This window comes from Triticum dicoccoides, chromosome 1B (genome assembly GCF_002162155.2).
Source record: "Triticum dicoccoides isolate Atlit2015 ecotype Zavitan chromosome 1B, WEW_v2.0, whole genome shotgun sequence".
NCBI classification, from domain to species: domain Eukaryota; kingdom Viridiplantae; phylum Streptophyta; class Magnoliopsida; order Poales; family Poaceae; genus Triticum; species Triticum dicoccoides.
The window spans coordinates 373,975,226-373,997,733 of NC_041381.1; the positions used below are offsets into that span (position 1 = coordinate 373,975,226).

Below are 22,508 nucleotides of genomic sequence, written 5' to 3' on the forward strand. Positions count from 1 at the left end.
TGATTAAGTTGACAAAGCCCTACGTACACGTCTGCTTAGTAGGCCCACAAGTCAGCCACCAAATCTGTCGGATCCCAGCTGTCATCGGGAGGAATGTTTTTTTCGCATAACAAGGAGGCACTTCCTTCCGTGCGAAGATACAGCCGGTGGGTCCTAGTTGTCAGGGGGAGGAAACAACTTAATAAGGAGGAACTTTCCTTACGTGCGACCATGGACCTCATGGGTCCCAGCCGTCAGGCTCTACAAGTACAGTCCTCTTCCGATGACTCTCGTTTGTTGACCACGCCACGCTGAGCGCAGCGAGGCGGTGGACGACGGCGAGGCCTCATACTGGAATGACCCGGAGATGGCGAAGACACGGCAGTGGAGTCGCATACGGAGAGGAGTGGGAAACTTGACTGGTTCGGGTGCGGGGTGGGCCTACACTCGGCAGAGAATAACAGGAGGTGCGGAGTGGAGGGATGGCCTGGCCGTCAGCGGGGTAGTGTTTCGTTGAGGCGCACAAAACAATGCCACTGGACGCCGGAGGCTGGGGCAGGCGGTCTCGGCAGCGCTGGGGGAAGAAGACGAGAGATTGAAGAAGAATGCCGGCCGTTGGATGTAAATCCAACGCCTTGTTAGGCTTCGACCTACTGGCCCACATGTTAGCCAGTCCATTTGTTTTTTAGTCCATTTGGTGGGCTGGGTGAAGCAACGATGTAGCATCTATGCAACCCGTTTATATATATGGTAGAATTTAAAGCCCATTTGCATTTTTCTCGAAATTCGCGGACTTGCTGGGCTGGGTTTAAATATCATGTTGGGCTAGACGAAGAAATGTTATAAAAACATAAACACATGATTGCACGTCTATTACTGCATTGGTCAGCAAAATCCTTGCAAGCTTATGTACGCAATCACTAGGAGTTAACTTGCCAAGTTATATATAAACAATTATTATTATTTTGTAATAACTTTCAACTTACGAAATAAAATATCATTTTAATTTGATGAGTTAATAGGACGTGGGGTATTATTATTTTTTAGGCTAGATGTGTGATAGTTGAGTTGGTTCTAGGGAAAAGTATTGGGTGAAAACTCAATTTACATTGAAAAAGAAAGTGGGAGAAAATTTAGATATAGGATTAATGAAAACGAAAAATAAAGGAAGTGGGAAGGTCTATAAAATGGTTGGACGAATGACAGGTTTAACGGAACCTTATGTTGTTTCTATTATATGTATATAATAAAATAAGATATAAATATAGGTTCAGTTTTGCATTCTTATAGAAAACATAGGTTCAGTTTTGCATTCTTATAGAAAAATAGAACTGAGCTGTGTGTCGTCTTAAAAAAACATAACTTGGGCTGCTGATGTTATAAACAAGCTTGGTTGGGAGGCCCAAAGGCCGCTTGATACCTGCTGGATCCAAAAAATGTTGAAACATGTCGTGGGCTGCCCATGTTAAACAACAAAACCTAGGCCATGGACCTGGTGGGCCCGGGATTGTCAGCCTCTCGACGAACAGTTGTCTCCCGATTCCTCTTGTTTTGCTGACCATGTTGGGAAGAACAGACGACGGCACCACGGTGAGAGCACCAAGGCGGAGGACGACATCGAGACCTCGGACCGAACGAACCGGAGCAGGGGAAGATGCAGGCAGAGAGGAGTATGAGGGTTGACTTGTTCGGGTGCAGGGTGGGACGGTGGAACTGTCGCCGCCGGACAATGTGTTGGAGTAGAGGGATGGCCAGCCGCTGTATAGGAGGAGGACGAAAGATTGAACAAAATAAATAAATACAAATGGATAGGTGGTTGGTCCCATATGTCTGTGTACGAGACCTGCTAGGTCCACCTGAGAAGGGGAATATGTTGGAAGGAAGGAGATTCAAAGCACGATAGCTGAGTGAACTAGTTTTTTTTAACGGACAAGTGAACTAGTTACATACATAAGTAAATAGCCACTAAAAAGCAAACAGGTTAATGCGTTCTTAAAAGAAATATTTTGGACAAAACAGATAATTATGACACATAGGCTAATGCATGAAACACTTAGATGATAAAGGTACTTATAAACAGATAAAGTACAACATCTAGACCTTCCTGGCATGCTTGATCATGATGCTACGGCTGTCCGTGTACTCGTCGGTTACGGGAAGTAGACACGCCCTCATGTCCAAGATCCGCCTGTACATGTCGTAGCATGCGTATGCGTCCTTGGCCGCGTATGTTATGTAGGCTAGATTCAGAGGTACCTCCCACGTGTTCAGGTCCTTGGTATCATTGTCTTCTTTCATGTTGGCGTATCAGGGGTCGATGATGGTCTCGGCGAGGTCAACCACGGAGTCCTTCTCCTACCCGTTGCCGATGATCTTGTATTGCTTTTGGATGTCGACAAGATTGTTGCACCAGATGGTCGAATCGTTGCGTTCTTCCTTTTCTTCATCGTAGCGAAGGTGCAGTCGGCGCTATCGATGAAACGGGTGAATGCTCCAGAACCTCTGATGGCCCTACAACAGTGGTAGACGAGAACCTCGTCCCGCACACATACCTGGGTGACGTTGATCTGCTGGTCCCTGTCAGGAGATGAGTGGATGGGCACAAGGTCTAGTCCTGCGACCTTGTGCTTTCTCGTCCTGTAGGTATAGCTTGAACTCGGCGAGGCAGAGCTTCACCGAGTCTGGATCGTTGGTGTACATCACATTCAACTTGGTGCAGCCATAGGACTAAACGGCGAACTCAAAGGGGAACTCCTTGCTGAAGTCCATATCCAGCAGGCTCACCCCTCAGATCGCCATTGGAGTCTCTTCAAGTGAACGAGTGGGTAGGCGGCGGCAGCAGTTCGTTTTTCAGCTCTTGGGGAACTGGATTCAACAATAAACTGAGTGTGTACAGGTGACAACAGTTACTACCCATCCCTCGTATGCTGCACGCCCGGCAGAAGATGCACCCTCGGTGCATTCAAATGCCTCCATTAAGAACCTACTCCGGCCACACGTCGGTTCATGAGTGGGTCTGTATTGGTACTGTAATAACAAGAGTTGGTGGTCACTTTACTTAAATTTAATTATCTTTAATAGAAATTTATACTTAAAACAAGCAATGCATTGGCTCATTCTATCAGTGCCACATGATCAACATGCACAATAATTAGAATTATTATTCTCAGGACGCACACAATCAGCACATTTGTCGCACTTTCACACAAATAATACTACCAAGTTTGAACTGTTTGTTATCGTTGTTGTCCTCTGCATCATCATGCCGTGTTTCCCAGCTTGCAAGATTAAGAACAGACAAATAAGATCCAAATAATAATTACAACAAAGATGCCTACACATCTCATTGATTCCCAGCTTGCAAGATTCATAACCAACAAATAAGATTCAAATAATAAGTACAACAAATATGCCTACACATCTCATTGATTCCCAGCTTGCAAGATTCAGAACCAACCCATTAGAGCCTTTTGATAAAGTGAATATCGGGATTAAATCCATCTTGGCTAGCCGTGTCATACAACCGAAGAACTTGGCGAATGCTCTTGACCGTCACAACATCTGTAGTTGCGTATTACTGTTTGCACAACACAAATAAGAAGAGCCTGATTACTATAATTGTGGCACTCCTTGAACTCAACCTATAGCTCCACTCAGATGAGGCCTGCCTGGACTTCCATGATTCAATTCATGCGCCTTTTTCTGTAGTTCACCTAAAATGAAGCAAAGATTGCATCATTCAGCTAGCAAGAAGTACTTGCTCCTGTGAGCTGGCAGGTTCTTTAGTAGTTGCACTAAAATTGAGGAACATTAAGGTTGGTTGTCCTGCTCATGTAAGGTGAAACTATAATTTGCTAATCCTTTTGTGCAGTTCCACTAAAATAAAGTGTCATTGTGGTAACAATGATGGCTCATCTTGCAAAGGCTAATAAAATGATGCACGAGATTACCATCAGAATTTGACGGAGATACTGGAAACTCCAATCACCATCTTGTGCAGTTCCAACAAAATTGAGAGATGTTGCCCATGTGACATTTTAGTTGAACTGCACAAGACACTCATTCCAAAAAAAGAGTGTTTTGTGCAGTTCACCAAAAGGTCACAATAGCAACAAGGTGAGATGGATATCCCTATCTGCACAAAAAGATAGAAAGTAAACAATTGCTGGTCAATAAGAATATATGAAACATACACAAAATGAAAAGAAGCATCTTATATATGTTCATGGCAAATACGCAAGGACAATAGAAATTTTAAAACGTCAGCAATGCTTCATGTTATTGGAAGCATTACGATCAACAATGACATTCGTCAAATAGGGGATTACTTTAATGGTGGCATTGCTTGTTTACCAGATACAGTAAATCAACAACAGCTAAAGAGTTGGTTTAAGGGCATAGGACCGTGGGGACACCAGGACACTCAGCAGCGCAAAGGAGCAACTTACCTATCATACTGGGGAAAACAGTAGGAGTACCATTTGTAACACAGCTTAATTGCATCATATCACTGGAGGCATTAGATTAACAATAACACTGGTTAGACATGTCCCTAAGATAACAGTGTGATCGCTTCATTTTACATGCGCCCTTACATTAACAACAACAAAAGGTTGGTATAAGGACATGCGACAGTGGACGCATCAGCACAATGTACCTACAAGGAGGCATAAAGTGGTGATGCCGAGTTTGTTCATGCTCTGTGAGGGCAGCAAATATAATCTTGGAGACCTACTACTATGTGAGGGCAGCAAATCTAATCCTGGAGACCTTTTACTATGTAAGGGCAGCAAATCTAATCCTGGAGACCTTTTACTATGTGAGGGCAGCAAATCTAATCCTGGAGACCTTTTACTATGTGAGGGCAGCAATTCTAATCCTGGAGACCTTTTACTATGTGAGGGCAACAAATCTAATCCTGGACATACTCTGTTGACTTCTCCACCAGCCACCACTTTCTATCCTTTTTTCAACCAATAATAGATCTGTTCCTTATCCAGTTTGTACTGCGTTTTCCCATTATTCCCCTTTTCAACCAAGAGACCCGTTGGGTATCCGGTCTCTACTACTTTCACCATATTATTTCCTCTTTGAATCAAGTCCTAGATTCATGCTACAACTTTCCTCCCTTTCTTCGTTGTTTGAACCAAGTCCTAGATTCTAATGCATGAAGTAGCTTTACCTCTAATAATACTAAAAATTTAGGTGGCTTTAGAAGAGCTGATGGGAGTAGAAAAATATGCACATGCAGACACGTGGGGAGCTGGGGCAATAGAGCAAGGCCGCTTTCGAAGAACTTATACCTGAGGGTCGGATCTGTGCACAATACGGCAGGGAGGAAGAAGGGTCGGAGGACCTCCCGAGCTGGCGCTGTGTCGGAGAGAACGCACGGGCAGAGGATTGGGCCCCTCCGACAGCTATGGGTGTCCTCCCTCGCCGGGGATGACTGCGTGAACGATGCACCTAGTCCTCTACACACACCAGCCGAAGGGACCCGGCCAGATCTATGACCAGCGGTGAGCAGAGAGAAAATGTCGCTACCGCTGTCTTGTTTAGATCTGGAGAGGATGAGAGAATGAAGAGAGCAACCCTAGTAAAGCAAGCGCTCAGGCCCCGATGTACATATATAGTGGAGTGATTATCTTTTTCTCTCCACAACAAGCGTTTCAATTTGTGTACGTGGCATTAAAGAAAAGAAACTCTCTATTTAAGGTGAGTAACTGTACGACTCCTACTTACTACTACTACTACTACTAGTATTGTTCACTTGTGCTCCCGGCCCTCCATTCATTGAACAACCCCGCGGGTGAATAAACACACAATACTAGTATTTATATAGAACGAACAAGCTCGAACTATTTTCACATAGTTAAAAGTTGAGGGCGGGGCTTTTCCCGGGCAGTACGCGCGACAGTTTTCGTGTAGGCGATTTGATAGAGAGGCAAGGAGGGTGAGGGAGTAGCGGATTCAACTTACTTACTGCTGGAAAGGCCAGGTTGTGCGATTTGACGGCGCGTTACTGCTGGAAAAACTTGTGATATGACTACTCACTATAGTCATGAATTACTGGTGGTACGACCGGGATGATGCCCCCCTTCCATTCCGCACTCTAATCTGGTGCATGACACGTTGACCTGGATGCTGGCTCTCCCACATGTCGGTGAAGTACGTAGGAGGAGTGCGAACCATGGCAGAGGAGTGCGAACCACAGTAGAGGAGTGCAAATCACGGCAGCCCAGTGAATCAGCAGTAGAAAACAATGTGCTGATATGGCCATAAAAACAATGTGCTACGGTCTAGACTGTAGCATGTACAGTACTACTCCTCTTTGTTTGGATCCCTGAGTTAGAGCTAGTTTGGGTTGAAATAGCCTCAAATTATCCAAACAGGAGGGGTTAGTTCGAGCTAGTTTGCTCTAACTCAGCTAAAAAAACTAGCCCGGTGGAGAGGTTCTAATTGGGTTAGTTTCCTCGGGCCCACTAAAAGAGAACTAAAAAAATCTCCCCTTGCCCGCACCAGATCGCTCCCTTCGCCCCCCTCGCATGACTCCTCTCTGTTCCCCATCGGGTCACCCGCTCAAGCGCCGCTCCGCCGCTCGCCCTCTCTCTCCTCAGGCCGCCCTCTCCCTCCGGCCTTCGAAGCTCGCCCCGCTCCCCCTTCACTGGTCGTTTTTCTCCCTCTGTCGTGTGCGGCAGCGGCGCATCTACCAGGGAGGTCGCGAGAGGGGTGAGTTTGTTCGTTCCTTCTGTCTCATAGCCATATCATTGATCTTGCTAACTCTAGTGCTAATTCTGATTTGGAATAGTAGATCCTGATTAAACTTGGTATAGATTTGTGGTGCATGCATGAAATTGTTTGATGGTGCTTGAGGAGGTAATAAATCTTTGATTCAGTTCACCTTTCTAGGTATTTCAGTTTCAAGCTTGCATTATTTCTAGAGGCCCAAATAATCAGTTCACCTTTCTAGGTATTTCAGTTTCAGGCTTGCATTATTTCTAGAGGCCCAAAGATTCAGTTCACCTTTCTAGGTATTTTAGTTTCAAGCTTGCATTATTTCTAGAGGCCCAAAGATTCAGTTCACCTTTCTAGGCATTTCAGTTTCAGGCTTGCATTATTTCTAGAGGCCCAAAGATTCAGTTCGTAGTCGTCGGCAAGTGGCCCTGCTACCCATGCCGGTGTCGACCTCAACTCACAAGCGCCAGCGTCAGAGGGGTTCCCGGGGCTTGGGCTCTATAGAGCCTTCCTCCAGAGCGACCATGACGAGCTCCTCCCTGGGTGCGTGAGGGGCTCCGGGCTCCCTCCCTATCGTGAATGACTTCCTTGATGAGCTAGCTCATGCTTTGTTTCATGGAGTGTATTTTCTTTGTGAAGCTTGATTGAGGACTTGTATGTTTAAGTGGGATATCTCAATTGTATGGACAAAGTAAATTTTATCATGTTTTGCATGCTTGATTTGTAAAGATGGTTCGTTTATGTCAATTTTGAGCGGGAGGAGGCCACACAAGAGCCAGCCACACCAAATCTGGCAGGAAATAGGGTCCAAAGTAGTCAAATGATTGAGAAAGAGCATTTACTGTCAATCTAATCCTGCCATCCATATACCTCTTTGGTTTAGTTCAGGGTTAGAATCTAACTCTAACCTCTAATGACCCACAAGTGTTGGGGATCTATCATAGTCCTTTCGATAAGTAAGAGTGTCGAACCCAACGAGAAGCAGAAGGAAATGACAAGCGGTTTTCAGTAAGGTATTCTCTGCAAGCACTGAAAAATTGTAGGTAACGGATAGTTTTGTGATAAGATAATTTGTAACGGGTAACAAGCAATAAAAGTAAATAAGGTGAAGCAAGGTGGGCCAATCCTTTTTGTAGCAAAGGACAAACCTGGACAAATTCTTATAATGAGAAAAGTGCTCCCGAGGACACATGGGAATTATCGTCAAGCTAGTTTTCATCACGCTCATATGATTCGCGTTCGTTACTTTGATAATTTGATATGTGGGTGGACCGGTGCTTGGGTACTGCCCTTTCTTGGACAAGCATCCCACTTATGATTAACCCCTATTGCAAGCATCCGCAACTACAAAATAAATATTAAGGTAAACCTAACCATAGCATGAAACAAGTGGATCCAAATCAGCCCCTTACGAAGCAACTTATAAACTAGGGTTTAAGCTTCTGTCACTCTAGCAACCCATCATATACTTATTACTTCCCAATGCATTCCTCTAGGCCCAAATAATGAAGTGTCATGTAGTTGACGTTCACATAACACCACTAGAGGAAATACAACATACATCTCATCAAAATATCAAACGAATACCAAATTCAGATGACTACTAATAGCAAGACTTCACCCATGTCCTCAGGAACAAACATAACTACTCACAAAGCATATTCATGTTCATAATCAGAGGGGTATTAATATGCATTAAGGATCTGAACATATGATCTTCCGTCGGATAAACCAACTAGCATCAACTACAAGGAGTAATCAACACTACTAGCAACCCATAGGTACCAATCTGAGGTTTTGGTACAAAGATTGGATACAAGAGATGAACTAGGGTTTGAGAGGAGATGGTGCTGGTGAAGATTTTGATGGAGATTGACCCCCTCCATATGAGAGGATCGTTGGAGATGACGATGGTGATGATTTCCCCCTCCCGGAGGGAAGTTTCCCCGGCAGAACAGCTCCGCCGGAGCCCTAGATTGGTTTCGCCAAGGTTCCGCCTTGTGGCGGCGGAGTTTCATCCCGTAAGCTTGCTTATAATTTTTTCCAGGGTAAAAGACTTCATATAGCAGAAGATGGGCACGGGAGGGCTGCCAGGTGGCCCACGAGGCAGGGGGCGCACCCTGTAAGGGTGGGAGCGCCCCACACCCTTGTGGACGGTGGGTGGCCCCCTCAGGTATTTCTTCCGCTGAATAATTATTATTAATTCCAAAAATGACTTTCGTGGAGTTTCAAGACTTTTGGAGCTATGCAGAATAGGTCTCCAATATTTGCTCCTTTTCCAGCCCAGAATTCCAGCTGCCGGCATTCTTGCTCTTCATGTAAATATTGTAAAATAAGAGAGAATAGCCATAAGTATTGTGACATAACGTGTAATAACAGCCCATAATGCAATAAATATCAATATAAACGCATGATGCAAAATGGACGTATCAACTCCCCAAGCTTAGACCTTGCTTGTCCTCAAGCGGAAGCCGATATCGAAAAATATGTCCACATGTTTAGAGATAGAGGTGTCGATAAAAATAAAATACGGACATGAGGGCATCATGATCATTCTTATAACAACAACATGTAGAGATTTTGACATATGATTTCTTATGCTCAAGTAACAATCTATTCACAATGTCAAGTATGAATCAGAAACTTCATTGGGAACTAACAAACTATAATCTCAGTCATTGAAGCAATTGCAATTTATCATAACATCGGAAAGAGTCAATATAAGAGCTTTTCAGCAAGTCCACATACTCAACTATCATTTAGTCTTTCCCAATTGCTGACACTCACGCAATACTTATGGTTATGGAGTTTTAATCGGACACAGAGAAAGATAGGGGCTTATAGTGTTGCCCCCAACATCTTATCTCAAGGGTAATGTCAACAATAATAGTTCATGCTAGCTTACATCCAATTGGATATATATATATATATATATATATATATATATATATATATATATATATATATATATATATATGTAGGACAAATGTTTCCTACAAGCAGTGGTAGTTACCACCACTTGCGTTTTGTATGTTGTATATAGTATTTATCGAAACCGAGAGTATGTACGTGTAGTATGTAGTATATAACAATGATTAGGTAGTATATATACTAATTTTTAGGTAGTATGTACCATGTTTTGAGTATGCTCTTTTTTACGTACAAATATATACGTATTTCATAAATATAACAAAAACTATGGGCTCATATGCAATTTTTTCATGTAACTTGCTTTGAAAAATCTTAAATAAAATATATGAACATATTTAAAAAAAATAAAATAGTATATATAATACCAAATGGTAGTATATTAGATATGTGGGGTAACTACCACCGGGTGGTAGGATGGATTTTCCCTATATATATATATATATATATATATATATTAGGATCTTCCCAACACGAGGTGCTTGCCAAAGGATAAAATGAAAAAGAGAAAGGTGATGATCACCTTGACTCTTGCATAATGTAAGAGACATAAAGTAAAAGATAGGCCCTTCGCAGAGGGAAGCAGAGGTTGTCATGTGTTTTTAGGGCTGGATGCACAAAATCTTAATGCAAAAGAATGTCACTTTATATTGCCACTTGTGATATGAACCTTTATTATGCAGTCCGTCGCTTTTATTACTTCCATATCACATGATTGTAGAAAGCTTATTTTCTCCGCACTAATAAGTCATACATATTTAGAGAGCAATTTTTATTGCTTGCAACATGACAACTTACTTGAAGGATCTTACTCAATCCATAGGTAGGTATGGTGGACTCTCATGGCAAAACTGGGTTTAAGGATATTTGGAAGCACAAGTAGTATCTCTACTTGGTGCAAGGAATTTGGCTAGCATGAGGGGGAAAGGCAAGCTCAACATGTTTGAATGATCCATGACAATATACTTTAACTGAGATGGATATACAATAACCCATTACGTTGTCTTCCTTGTCCAACACCAACTCTTTAGCATGTCATACTTAATGAGTGCTCACAGTCATAAAAGATGTCCAAGATAGTATATTTATATGTGAAAACCTCTCTTTCTTTATTACTTCCTATTAATTGCAACGATGACCAAAACTATGTTTGCCAACTCTCAACAACTTTGATGTATCACACTCTTTATATGTGAAGTCATTACTATGAAGTGTAGATTGTAGATTCCAGCCGAGAAGACCAAAGATCAATATGGTCTCTTTTATTTCTTTTGTTCTTTTATGCACTTAAGATCATAGACAGATAGCAAAGCCCTTGACTCAACACTAATCTTTATTATATATAGCTCACGGACTTGATTACATAGAGGGATCACAAAGCAAAATTCAAAACTAATTCATACCAAAACTTTATTCTACTAGATCAAGATATTACCAGAAGGATCGAACTAAGCAAAACAGTAAAGATAGGAGAGTGATGGTGATACGATACCGGGGCATTTTCCCCAATCTTGGCAGTTGCCAAGGGGAGTGCCCATACCCATGTGATTATGTCCTCGGTGGTGATGATGATGGAGTTGTTGATGATGTAGGCTTCTTCCTTAATTTGCGCTTGAGAATGGAATTTTGCTCCCTTAGATCATCGATCTCCTGCTCAAGGCTTAATATCTTTTTGCATAGTTCTTGTTTGCTTTCCTGCAAGAGACGAAAAGGGATAAACTCGATCTTGGGTTTCTTTGCCCTATCAGGGAGGCTTGACTTTTTAAGCACCACATGCATGTCCCCAGGTTGAGGTAACGAGACTTCATCTTCATCTGAGCTCGTCTCCTCCTTTTCCTTAGGCTTGTAGTCTTCCTCTTCCTCAGTGGTCCGGCCACAATGCTCCAAGTCCCCGTAGACCTTAGGGTCTGCAAGGTAATCAGCCACATAGCTTTCTCCCTTCAAATCCTGGGACGACATATTGCTCTAATCTGCGGCAGAAACAACATAGAACAAAGATAGAAGATATTTGCATGATACGAGGGTCAAAACCTTCGGGAGATTATATAATGAATTTTTACCGACCAAAAGAAGTATCGTGCACGAAAATGGAGTCCGGAGAGCACACGAGGTGCCCACGAGGCAGGGGGCGTGCCCAGTAGGGTAGGGCACGCCCTCCACCCTCGTGGATGCCTCGTGTCCTTCCCGGACTACTTCTTAATTTCCTATTTTCTTAAATATTCCAAAATGGAGAAAAATTGCTATTAGGACCGTTTTGGAGTCGGTTTACTTACCGTACCACATACCTATTCCTTTTCGGAGTCTGAAACGTTCTGGAAAGTGTCCCTTATGCATTCCTCCGGTGTTACGGTTTCAATAATATTAGTTTCAACATTTATAGGATTACCTGAGATATAATGTTTGATTCTTTGACCGTTTACCACCTTCGGATTTGTGCCTTCGAAGTTGTTGATTTTTATGGCCCCAGAATGATAGACCTCCTCGATAACGTAAGGGCCTTCCCATTTAGAGAGAAGTTTTCCTGCAAAAAATCTTAAATGAGAGTTGAAAAGCAAAACATAATCACCTACATTAAACTCACACTTTTGTATCCTTTTGTCATGCCATCTTTTAACTTTTTCTTTAAACAGTTTGACATTCTCGTAGGCCTGGGTTCTCCATTCATCAAGTGAGCTAATATCAAATAACCTCTTCTCACTAGGAGGTTTGAAATCATAATTGAGCTCTTTGATAGCCCAATATGCCTTATGTTCAAGTTCGAGAGGTAAGTGACATGCTTTTCCATAAACCATTTTATACGGAGACATACCCATAGGATTCTTATATGTAGTTCTATAGGCCCATAAAGCATCATCAAGTTTCTTGGACCAATTCTTTCTAGATCTATTAACAGTCTTTTGCAAAATTAATTTGAGCTCTCTATTACTCAATTCTACTTGACCACTAGACTGTGGGTGATAAGGAGATGCAATTCTATGATTAACATCATACTTAGCAAGCATTTTACGAAAAGCACCATGAATAAAATGTGAACCACCACCAGTCATTAAGTATCTAGGGACTCCAAACCTCGGAAAAATAACTTCTTTAATCATCTTAATAGAGGTGTTTTGATCAGCACTACTAGTTGCAATAGCTTCTAGCCACTTAGTAACGTAATCGACAACAACTAAAATATGTGTATATCCATTAGAGGCAGGAAAAGATCCCATATAATCAAAGCCCCAAACATCAAACGGTTCAATAACAAGAGAATAGTTCATAGGCATTTCTTGACGTCTACTAATATTACCAATTCTTTGACATTCATCACAAGACAAAACAAACTTACGGGCATCTTTGAAGAGAGTAGGCCAATAAAAACCGGATTGCAATACCTTATGCGTAGTTCTATCTCCAGCGTGGTGTCCTCCATATGCCTCGGAGTGACACTTACATAGGATCTGTTCCTGTTCATGCTCAGGTACACAACGTCTAATAACACCATCTACTCCTTCTTTGTAAAGGTGTGGGTCATCCCAGAAGTAATGTCTTAAATCATAAAAGAACTTTTTCTTTTGCTGGTATGTGAAATTAGGTGGTATAAATTTAGCAACAATGTAATTAGCATAATCAGCATACCATGGAGCAGTACGAGAAGCATTTATGACAGCTAATTGTTCATCAGGAAAGCTATCATCAATAGGTAGTGGGTCATCAAGAACATTCTCTAACCTAGACAAGTTGTCTGCAACGGGGTTCTCAGCTCCCTTTCTATCAATAATATGCAAATCAAATTCTTGTAGCAAGAGAACCCATCTAATAAGCCTAGGTTTAGCATCTTTCTTTTCCATAAGATATTTAATAGCAGCATGATTAGTGTGAATAGTTACTTTAGAATTGACAATATAAGGTCTGAACTTATCACAAGCAAATACAACTGCTAAGAATTCTTTTTCAGTAGTAGCATAATTTCTCTGGGCAGTGTCTAGAGTTTTACTAGCATATTGAATAACATTTAGTTTCTTATCAACTCTTTGCCATAGAACAACACCTACATCATAATCGCTAGCATCACACATAATTTCAAAGGGTAAATTCCAGTCAGGAGGCTGAACAATAGGTGCAGAAATCAAAGCTTTCTTAAGTATTTCAAATGCTTCTACACAATCATCATCGAAGACAAAAGGAATATCTTTTTGCAATATATTAGTCAGAGGCCTAGAGATTTTAGAAAAGTCCTTAATGAACCTCCTATAAAAACCGGCATGACCAAGGAAACTTCGTATACCTTTAATGTCCTTGGGACATGGCATCTTTTCAATAGCATCAACTTTAGCTTTATCAACTTCAATACCTCTTTCAGAAATTTTATGCCCCAAGACAATGCCTTCATTAACCATAAAGTGGCACTTCTCCCAATTCAAAACAAGACTAGTATCTTCGCATCTCTGCAAAACTCGTTCAAGGTTGCTCAAGCAATCATCAAAAGAGGATCCATAAACAGAGAAATCATCCATGAATACCTCACAAATCTTTTCACAAAAGTCAGAGAATATAGCCATCATGCATCTTTGAAAGGTAGCAGGTGCATTACATAAACCAAAAGACATACGTCTATAAGCAAAAGTACCGAAAGGTCAAGTAAAAGTAGTCTTTGCTTGATCATCTGCTGACACAGGTATTTGAGAGAAACCAGAGTAACCATCTAGAAAGCAAAAATGTGTATGTTTGGATAGTCTTTCTAGCATTTGGTCAATAAAAGGTAAAGGGTAATGATCTTTCTTAGTAGCTTTATTTAATTTATGGAAATCAATTACCATCCTATAACCTGTAATAATTCTTTGCATGATCAATTCATCTTCATCATTAGGAACGACAGTAATACCTCCCTTCTTAGGGACACAATGGACAGGACTTACCCACTGAATATCAGCAACAGGATAAATTATACCTACCTCGAGGAGCTTTAGTATTTCCTTTCTTATCACTTCTTTCATCTTAGGATTTAACCGTCGTTGATGATCTCTAGCTGGTTTGGCGTCTTCTTCCAATTTTATTTTGTGTTGGCACAAGGTGGGGCTAATGCCCTTAAGATCATAAAGAGTATATCCAATAGCGGCACGGTGCTTCTTCATAGTTTTCAATAATCTTTCTTCTTCCTGCTCTGAAAGGTTAGCACTAATAATAACAAGATATATCTTCTTTTCATCAAGACAAGCATATTTAAGAGTATCAGGTAAAGGTTTAAGCTCAAACACGGGATCGCCCTTGGGTGGAGGGGGATCCTCTAGGATTTCAACAGGCAAGTTGTGTTTCAAAATAGGACCCTATTTAAAGAATACTTCATCTATTTCCCTTCTTTCATTAATAAACATATCATTTTCATGGTCTAGCAAATATTGTTCTAAAGGATCATTAGGAGGCACGGCAATAGAAGCAAGACCAATTATTTTATCCTTACTAGGCAATTCTTTATCATGGGGCTGTCTATGAAATTTAGCAAAATTAAACTCATGAGACATATCTCCCAAGCCAATTGTAACAATATCCTTTTTGCAATCAGTCCCAGCATTAACAGTATTCAAGAAGGGTCTACCAAATATAATGGGACACATCTTGTGGGGAACCAAGAACAAGAAAATCAGCAGGGTATTTAACTTTCCCACACAAGACTTCAACATCTCTAACAATCCCAATTGGTGAAATAGTATCTCTAATAGCAAGCTTAATTGTAACAACAATATCTTCTATCTCAACAGGTGCAATGTCATGCGTGATTTCTTTATATAAGGAATGAGGTATTGCACTAGCACTAGCACCCATATCACATAAGGCATGATAACAATGATATCCTATTTTAACAGAAATAACAGGCATACCTACAACAGGTCTATGTATCTTAGCATCGGGTCTAGCAATGCTAGTAGCCTGCTCACAGAAATAAATAGCATGCCCATCAATATTATCAGCCAAGAGATCTTTAACCATATCAATACTAGGTTCAACTTTAATTTGCTCAGGAGGTGTATATGTTCTATTATTACTCTTACGAACCACAGTTGAAGCTTTAGCATGATCCTTTATCCTAACAGGGAAAGGTGGTTTCTCAACATAAGTAGTAGGAACAATAGGATCATTATAAGTGATAGTCTTTTCTTCAACTATAACAGGTGCAACTACTTTTACTTCAGTGGAAGGATTATATTTAAACCACTTCTCCTTAGGGAGATCAACATGAGTAGCAAATGATTCACAAAAAGAAGGTACTATCTTAGAGTCAAGTCCATATTTAGTGCTAAATCCACGAAAAGCATCGGCATCCATAAAAGATTTAACACAATCAAACTTAGGTGTAATACCTGACTCCTTACCGTCGTCAGAATCCCAATCTTCAGACTTGCGTTTAATTCTTTCCAATAAATCCCACTTGAATTCAATAGTCTTCATCATATAGGAACCAACACAAGAAGTATCGAGCATGGTGTGATCATTAAGAGAAAGTTGATCATAAAATTTTTGAATAATCATTTCTCTTGAGAGCTCATGATTGGGGCATGAATATAACATTGACGTAAGCCTCCCCCAAGCTTGAGCGATGCTTTCTCCTTCGCGGGGCCAATATATATATACATATATATATATATATATATATATATAATTACTATCACGATGAACAAGATGCATAGGATAAAACTTCTGGTGAAATTCCAATTTCAATCGTTTATAGTCCCAAGATCCCATATCATCACATAGCCTATACCATGTCAATGAATCTCCCTTCAAAGATAAAGGGAAGACCTTCTTCTTAACAACATCGTCGAGCATACCTACAAGCTTAAATAATCCACAAACTTCATCCACATAGATAAGGTGTAAATCGGGATGCAATGTTCCATCTCCTGCAAAGGGATTAGCTAGCAGTTTCTCTACCATACCGGAAGGAATTTCAAAGTAAACATTTTCAATAGGTTCAGTAGGTTGAGGAGCAACTCTTTGCTCTACTGGTCGGGGTGAAGATACCCTGAACAAGCCCCTCAAAGGATTAGTTTCCATAGTAACAAGTGATAGTAAATTTCAGCACACTATATAAATGTTTCCTTACCAAGTTCCACTCACCAAATGCGCTTCACTCCCTGGCAACGACGCCAGAAAAGAGTCTTGATGACCCACAAGTGTAGGGGATCTATCGTAGTCCTTTCGATAAGTAAGAGTGTCGAACCCAACGAGGAGCAGAAGGAAATGACAAGCGGTTTTCAGTAAGGTATTCTCTACAAGCACTGAAATTATAGGTAACAGATAGTTTTGTGATAAGATAATTTGTAATGGGTAACAAGCAATAAAATTAAATAAGGTGAAGAAAGGTGGCCCAATCCTTTTTGTAGCAAAGGACAAGCCTGTACAAATTCTTATAATGAGAAAAGCGCTCCCGAGGACACATGGGAATTATCGTCAAGCTAGTTTTCATCACGCTGATATGATTCGCGTTCATTACTTTGATAATTTGATATGTGGGTGGACCGGTGCTTGGGTACTGCCCTTTCTTGGACAAGCATCCCACTTATGATTAACCCCTATTGCAAGCATCCGCAACTACAAAAGAAGTATTAAGGTAAACCTAACCATAGCATGAAACAAGTGGATCCAAATCAGCCCCTTCCGAAGCAACTTATAAACTAGGCTTTAAGCTTCTATCACTCTAGCAACCCATCATCTACTTATTACTTCCCAATGCCTTCCTCTAGGCCCAAATAATGGTGAAGTGTCATGTAGTCGACGTTCACATAACACCACTAGAGGAAAGACAACATACATCTCATCAAAATATCGAACGAATACCAAATTCACATGACTACTAATAGCAAGACTTCACCCATGTCCTCAGGAACAAAAGTAACTACTCACAAAGCATATTCATGTTCATAATTAGAGGGGTATTAATATGCATTAAGGATCTGAACATATGATCTTCCACTGGATAAACCAACTAGCATCAACTACAAGGAGTAATCAACACTACTAGCAACCCACAGGTACCAATCTGAGGTTTTGGTACAAAGATTGGATACAAGAGATGAACTAGGGTTTGAGAGGAGATGGTGCTGGTGAAGATGTTGATGGAGATTGACCCCCTCCCGATGAGAGGATCATTGGTGATGAAGATGGTGATGATTTCCCCCTCCCGAAAGGAAGTTTCCCTGGCAGAACAGCTCCGCTGGAGCCCTAGATTGGTTCTGCCAAGGTTCCGCCTCATGGCGGCGGAGTTTCGTCCCGTAAGCTTGCTTATGATTTTTTCCAGGGTAAAATACTTCATATAGCAGAAGATGGGCACCGGAGGGCTGCCAGGTGGCCCACGAGGCAGGGGGCGCGCCCTGTAAGGGTGGGCGCGCCCCCCACCCTCGTGGACGGTGGGTGGCCCCCCTCAGGTATTTCTTCCGCTGAATAATTATTATTAATTCCAAAAATGACTTTCGTGGAGTTTCAAGACTTTTGGAGCTGTGCAGAATAGCTCTCCAATATTTGCTCCTTTTCCAGCCCAGAATCCCAACTGCCGACATTCTCCCTCTTCATGTAAATCTTGTAAAATAAGAGAGAATAAACATAAGTATTGTGACATAACATGTAATAACAGCCCATAATGCAATAAATATCAATATAAAAGCATGATGCAAAATGGATGTATCAATCTCTAACTGAGTTCGAGTTCTCCTCGTCTCGGTTCATCGTCATCATACTTTCCCCATTTCTCTGTTTTCAGTATCATGTGAATCTAAGAGGCCCTTAGACTGGTTTAGGTCTGGTAGTTTTTTATAAACGTGTTATGTCCAAGATTTAATGAATGTGCTCCGATTTCTACGAAAATAATCCGGTTTCATGTAGTAATTCATTTATTTATTTATTCTTCTGCGGGGGGTTTGCATGTAATTCATGAAGTCTGAAATGTAAAGTACTCCAACATATGCTCCAAGTCGTGCATGCACTACACACCCAGATGCTCTATGTCCCACATGTCGGTGAAAGGGAGCATGTAGAAATGGCCTAGGAGTACATATAGGAGGATAAATGCGTGAAAACATATGTACGGTGAAGCGTAGCTATGGTTCGAAAAGGAGACCTAAAGTGATGACAGGTATAGGTCGCATGCACCCAACTAGTGGTAGTACTAGACATACGACTACTTTTTCCCTAAAAAAGAGGTACGAGTGCTCAGTACTCGTATTCTATCAACACGAGTCCCATCTGACAAGAGCGTCCGTGCTACAGCTAGCTCTTCTCCCTTGTTTCTCTCTTCTAATTCTAAACTCAGCCGACGCCAGGTGGGCGGGGTGGGGATTTGCCAATGGTCGGTTTGCTCAACTGCGGCCCCACCTCACAGTGAAAACGTTATAACTGGAATAAAAATGTCATATACTGCTATACTAATAAAACATTAAGGCCATGAGGCAAAGCAGTGCTGGTTACAGGAGGCAAGAAGAAGAGATGCATCCATCAACGATGTCCACCTCCTCGACTCAGGGCATCGACCCACCGAATGACGGCTAAGTAGCAGCGGATTTCGTGGCCAGGTCGACGTGCTTCTGAACAATGGCGTCCAAAGATTCCAGCCACTGGAAGGCCACCATCTTTCTGTCCTCGCTGGCCTTGCAGTGGCCTATGTAGACGATTTCCTCATAGACGTGGATGTGCAGGTCGACGGTTTCTTGCATGGCGAGGTGCTGCGCGGCGAGCGCGGCCTCGAGGTGCACATTCTTCATCGCGACCTCTGGCACCTGCAGGGCCACTAGGGCTTGAAAGAGTTTGCCACCATGGAGGCCGATGAGGGTAGCAGGCAATGAGGAGCCTAAGCGCGCGAGCTGGAGTAGTACGGCAAGGTTATCTTCGCGCTTCTTGACAGTGGTGAGCTTGCGGATGGAGTTGACCATCATGTCATCCATGCGAGAGGCGAAGCCGGCATCGGCGTGGGCTACGACGCGGGCGGTCGCCAACACCGTCTGGAAACGCTGCACGGTGCGGGGCCGCAGGCCGGCGCCTTGGATGATTTGGCACAGCCGACTTCCGCTCGGGTCCATCGCCTCCATAGGTGCTTCTGGCTTCTAGTCACTTGGTCTTGGTTTGGAGTGAGCAGTGTTGCGTAGAGACTAGGAGTAGATGGATTGGAGTGGTGGGGCACCTTTATATGAGAATCCAAACTCTGTTGCATTCACATCATGCTGGCTCTATTCTGCTTCTCCAATTAATTTCCTCTGCATGTAATTGAGGATGCATCATTGACCGTTCAATGTCTCAGGAACCGCTATCCTCTCCCTCCTTGGCATTCGAGCACCTATGGAGGCGACTGCCGCTCGCGTCTATCACGTGTCAGGAGACGTTCCCGTCGACAACGAGGTGCCTATGGTGCCTATTGTGCACCGCGACCAAGGCGGAGAGGAAAATGAGAGAACTACGTATTTATTTACGGTGTAGATTCACTCATTTTGCTCCATATGCACTCCGTCTTGGTGTAGTCTAGTCACTTGTTGAAACCTCTAGAAAGGAAAATACTCCTTTCTAGTTTACAGGGCTCACGTAGCTATTTTGTCTCATGCAAGAGCCTGGCTATATGCGTGCTCCAAGGTTCAAAACTGCCACGTTCGGGTTGCGCTTGGCTCTTCGCCTCTTCGAGAAGACGAACAATGATGTTACTACTACTGCTTCTACAGTATCGAATCCACTGCTGCATGTCCGTCCACCGCGAGCGGGAGGGATAGCTTGTTTTAGTATTACTACTATAAGCAAAAGCCTGTCCTCGTCTGTGAGCGACCACGTGCATGGGCGAGGGAGAAGGCATGTAGTAGTAAAATCAAGCTTCTCCTCATTGTACGAGTTGACGCGACACATCATAGCACCGACCCCACATGGTTGCCTCTAAACTTGGCTGAAAGACCCGCAGTGTACAATACTCCATTTACTGCAACCTCTAACATTTACCCCACCACAAATTAAAATATATATTCCTGTCTTGACCAGATGAGCGTGCAAACTACAATCACCAGGATGACAGGTAGGGCCAGAAGATTATTTTAATAAAAAAAGCATGGAGCCGACCCCAACGATTTTAAGCTTACAGGCACGGTACACACTATCCTAGACTACTCTACACATGAAACTGCCACACGAGCGTCCGTTCTTCGCTTGGCTCTTCGCCTCTTCGGAAAGTTGAACAATGATGGAGTACTACTACAGTGGAGGAGTACTACAATATGCTTCTGGCCATCTGACACCGATTGAACTGCTGCATGTCCACCGCGTGCGGGAGGGAGAGCGTGTAGCAAACGAAAGCTTCTCCTAGTCCTACCAGCCACCACGCTCATGGGCGAGGGAGGGATGCAGCTTTATTGACTTACTGCTCCTACCTTTGCGTGTATGACAGGTGGGCCCAACAGGTGGGTGGCCCACCTGTCATGCAGCCGAAGGCAGGTGCGGTTAATGTGAGAGGGCATTGTAGTAATCAAACTTCTCGGTCTTGTACGAGTTGACGTGACACATCAAAGCACTGCACTCAATATATTTCCATAATTTGTGTTTACCGATGCATTAATTACAACGCATGCATGCATGCCATGACTCTCCTTTTGATACTTGCATGTGTTGATTTAATGCACCTTGAAGTAGTATGAATATGTGACGGTAAAGCTTTGTAATGCCCCGGCAGCGAGAGATGGTTGTGCACGAGGAGGGCGAGATCATGCAGATGGAACAGGACCCGACGATGGAGCTCTCTATGGTCTCGATGGACCTCACCTTGCTCCACTGCCCCTTGTGCCTCCACCCCTTGAAGCCTCAAGTGTATGAGGTTCGAATACACCTCGTCTGTTTGGCTAATCGAGCAAGGTGCAGGTTTCTTGATTGATGCGCTGTTCGATTGATTTGTGCAGTGCAAGGGAGGGCACCTGGCCTGCGCGGACTGCCACGCCGAGCGCCCCAGGAACTAGCGGCAGTGCTAGAAGTGTGAGCACGGCGGTGGCTTCGACATGCGGAACACGGAGGTGTACGCCGTCCTCTCCTCTGTGAGGGTGGAGTGCCCGCACGAAGGCTGTGGGCTCTACGTCACTTACCACAAGCTCGTCGATCACCAGAGCGTGTGTCCGCTTGCACCCTGCAAATGCCTCCTGCCCGTCTGCGGCTACGAAGGCCCGCCGCCAGCACTCTCCCACCACATCAGCACCATGCATCCCATGCCTGTGCACAGGATCCAGTACGGCAAGGTGCTCCAGCTGCAAGTGCCACTGTCGGAGCCACGGCTCTTGCTGTTTGCGGAGGAGGACGGTTGTGTGTTTTTCTTGGTCGGTGGCGTGCTCGACATCGGCGCGCCTATCACCGTGTCGGTCGTCTGCATCAGAGCGGGGTCGTCCCCATTGCCGCACTATGTGGCCAAGCTATGGGCGAACGGCCCGCCGGGGGATCCTAAAGGCAGGACGGACGCCGTCAAGGTGGAAATGGAGGTGACAAGCAGCAAGGATCCCGGCGATGTCGCCGTGCACGAGCTGACCTTCTTCGCAGTTCCGCCCAAGCTACTGGCCAGGGCTAAGCTGGTGTCCCTCCACATTCAGGTTGACAAGCTCACGTCCTAAATGATTCTACAGTGCCTTTTGTTTATCTTAGTAATATGCTAATATAGGGGTTAGCTTGGTCTACTTTAGCTTAAGAGATGGCGGGCTTTGGTGGCGATGCAGCACTTACTTTGACATCAGATCAGCAGTTAAAGTAATTTCCAACAGTTGAACATATATTTTGTGTCTGTTGGACATAAAGATCTTGGGTAAGAAGTATAACTGCTTATAAGAAGTAAGTATAACAACTTATATGCTTGTTTGTTCAAGAAGTGTTGCATACTTGTGCGAGTTGATGCG

The 22,508-nt window shown here is 43.1% G+C and overlaps 1 pseudogene; it reads left to right on the top strand.

Annotated features, from left to right (window-relative positions):
• The first annotated feature begins 21,036 nt into the window (after positions 1–21,036).
• LOC119305458 lies at positions 21,037–22,229 on the top strand (annotated as a pseudogene).
• Positions 22,230–22,508: the final 279 nt, after the last annotated feature.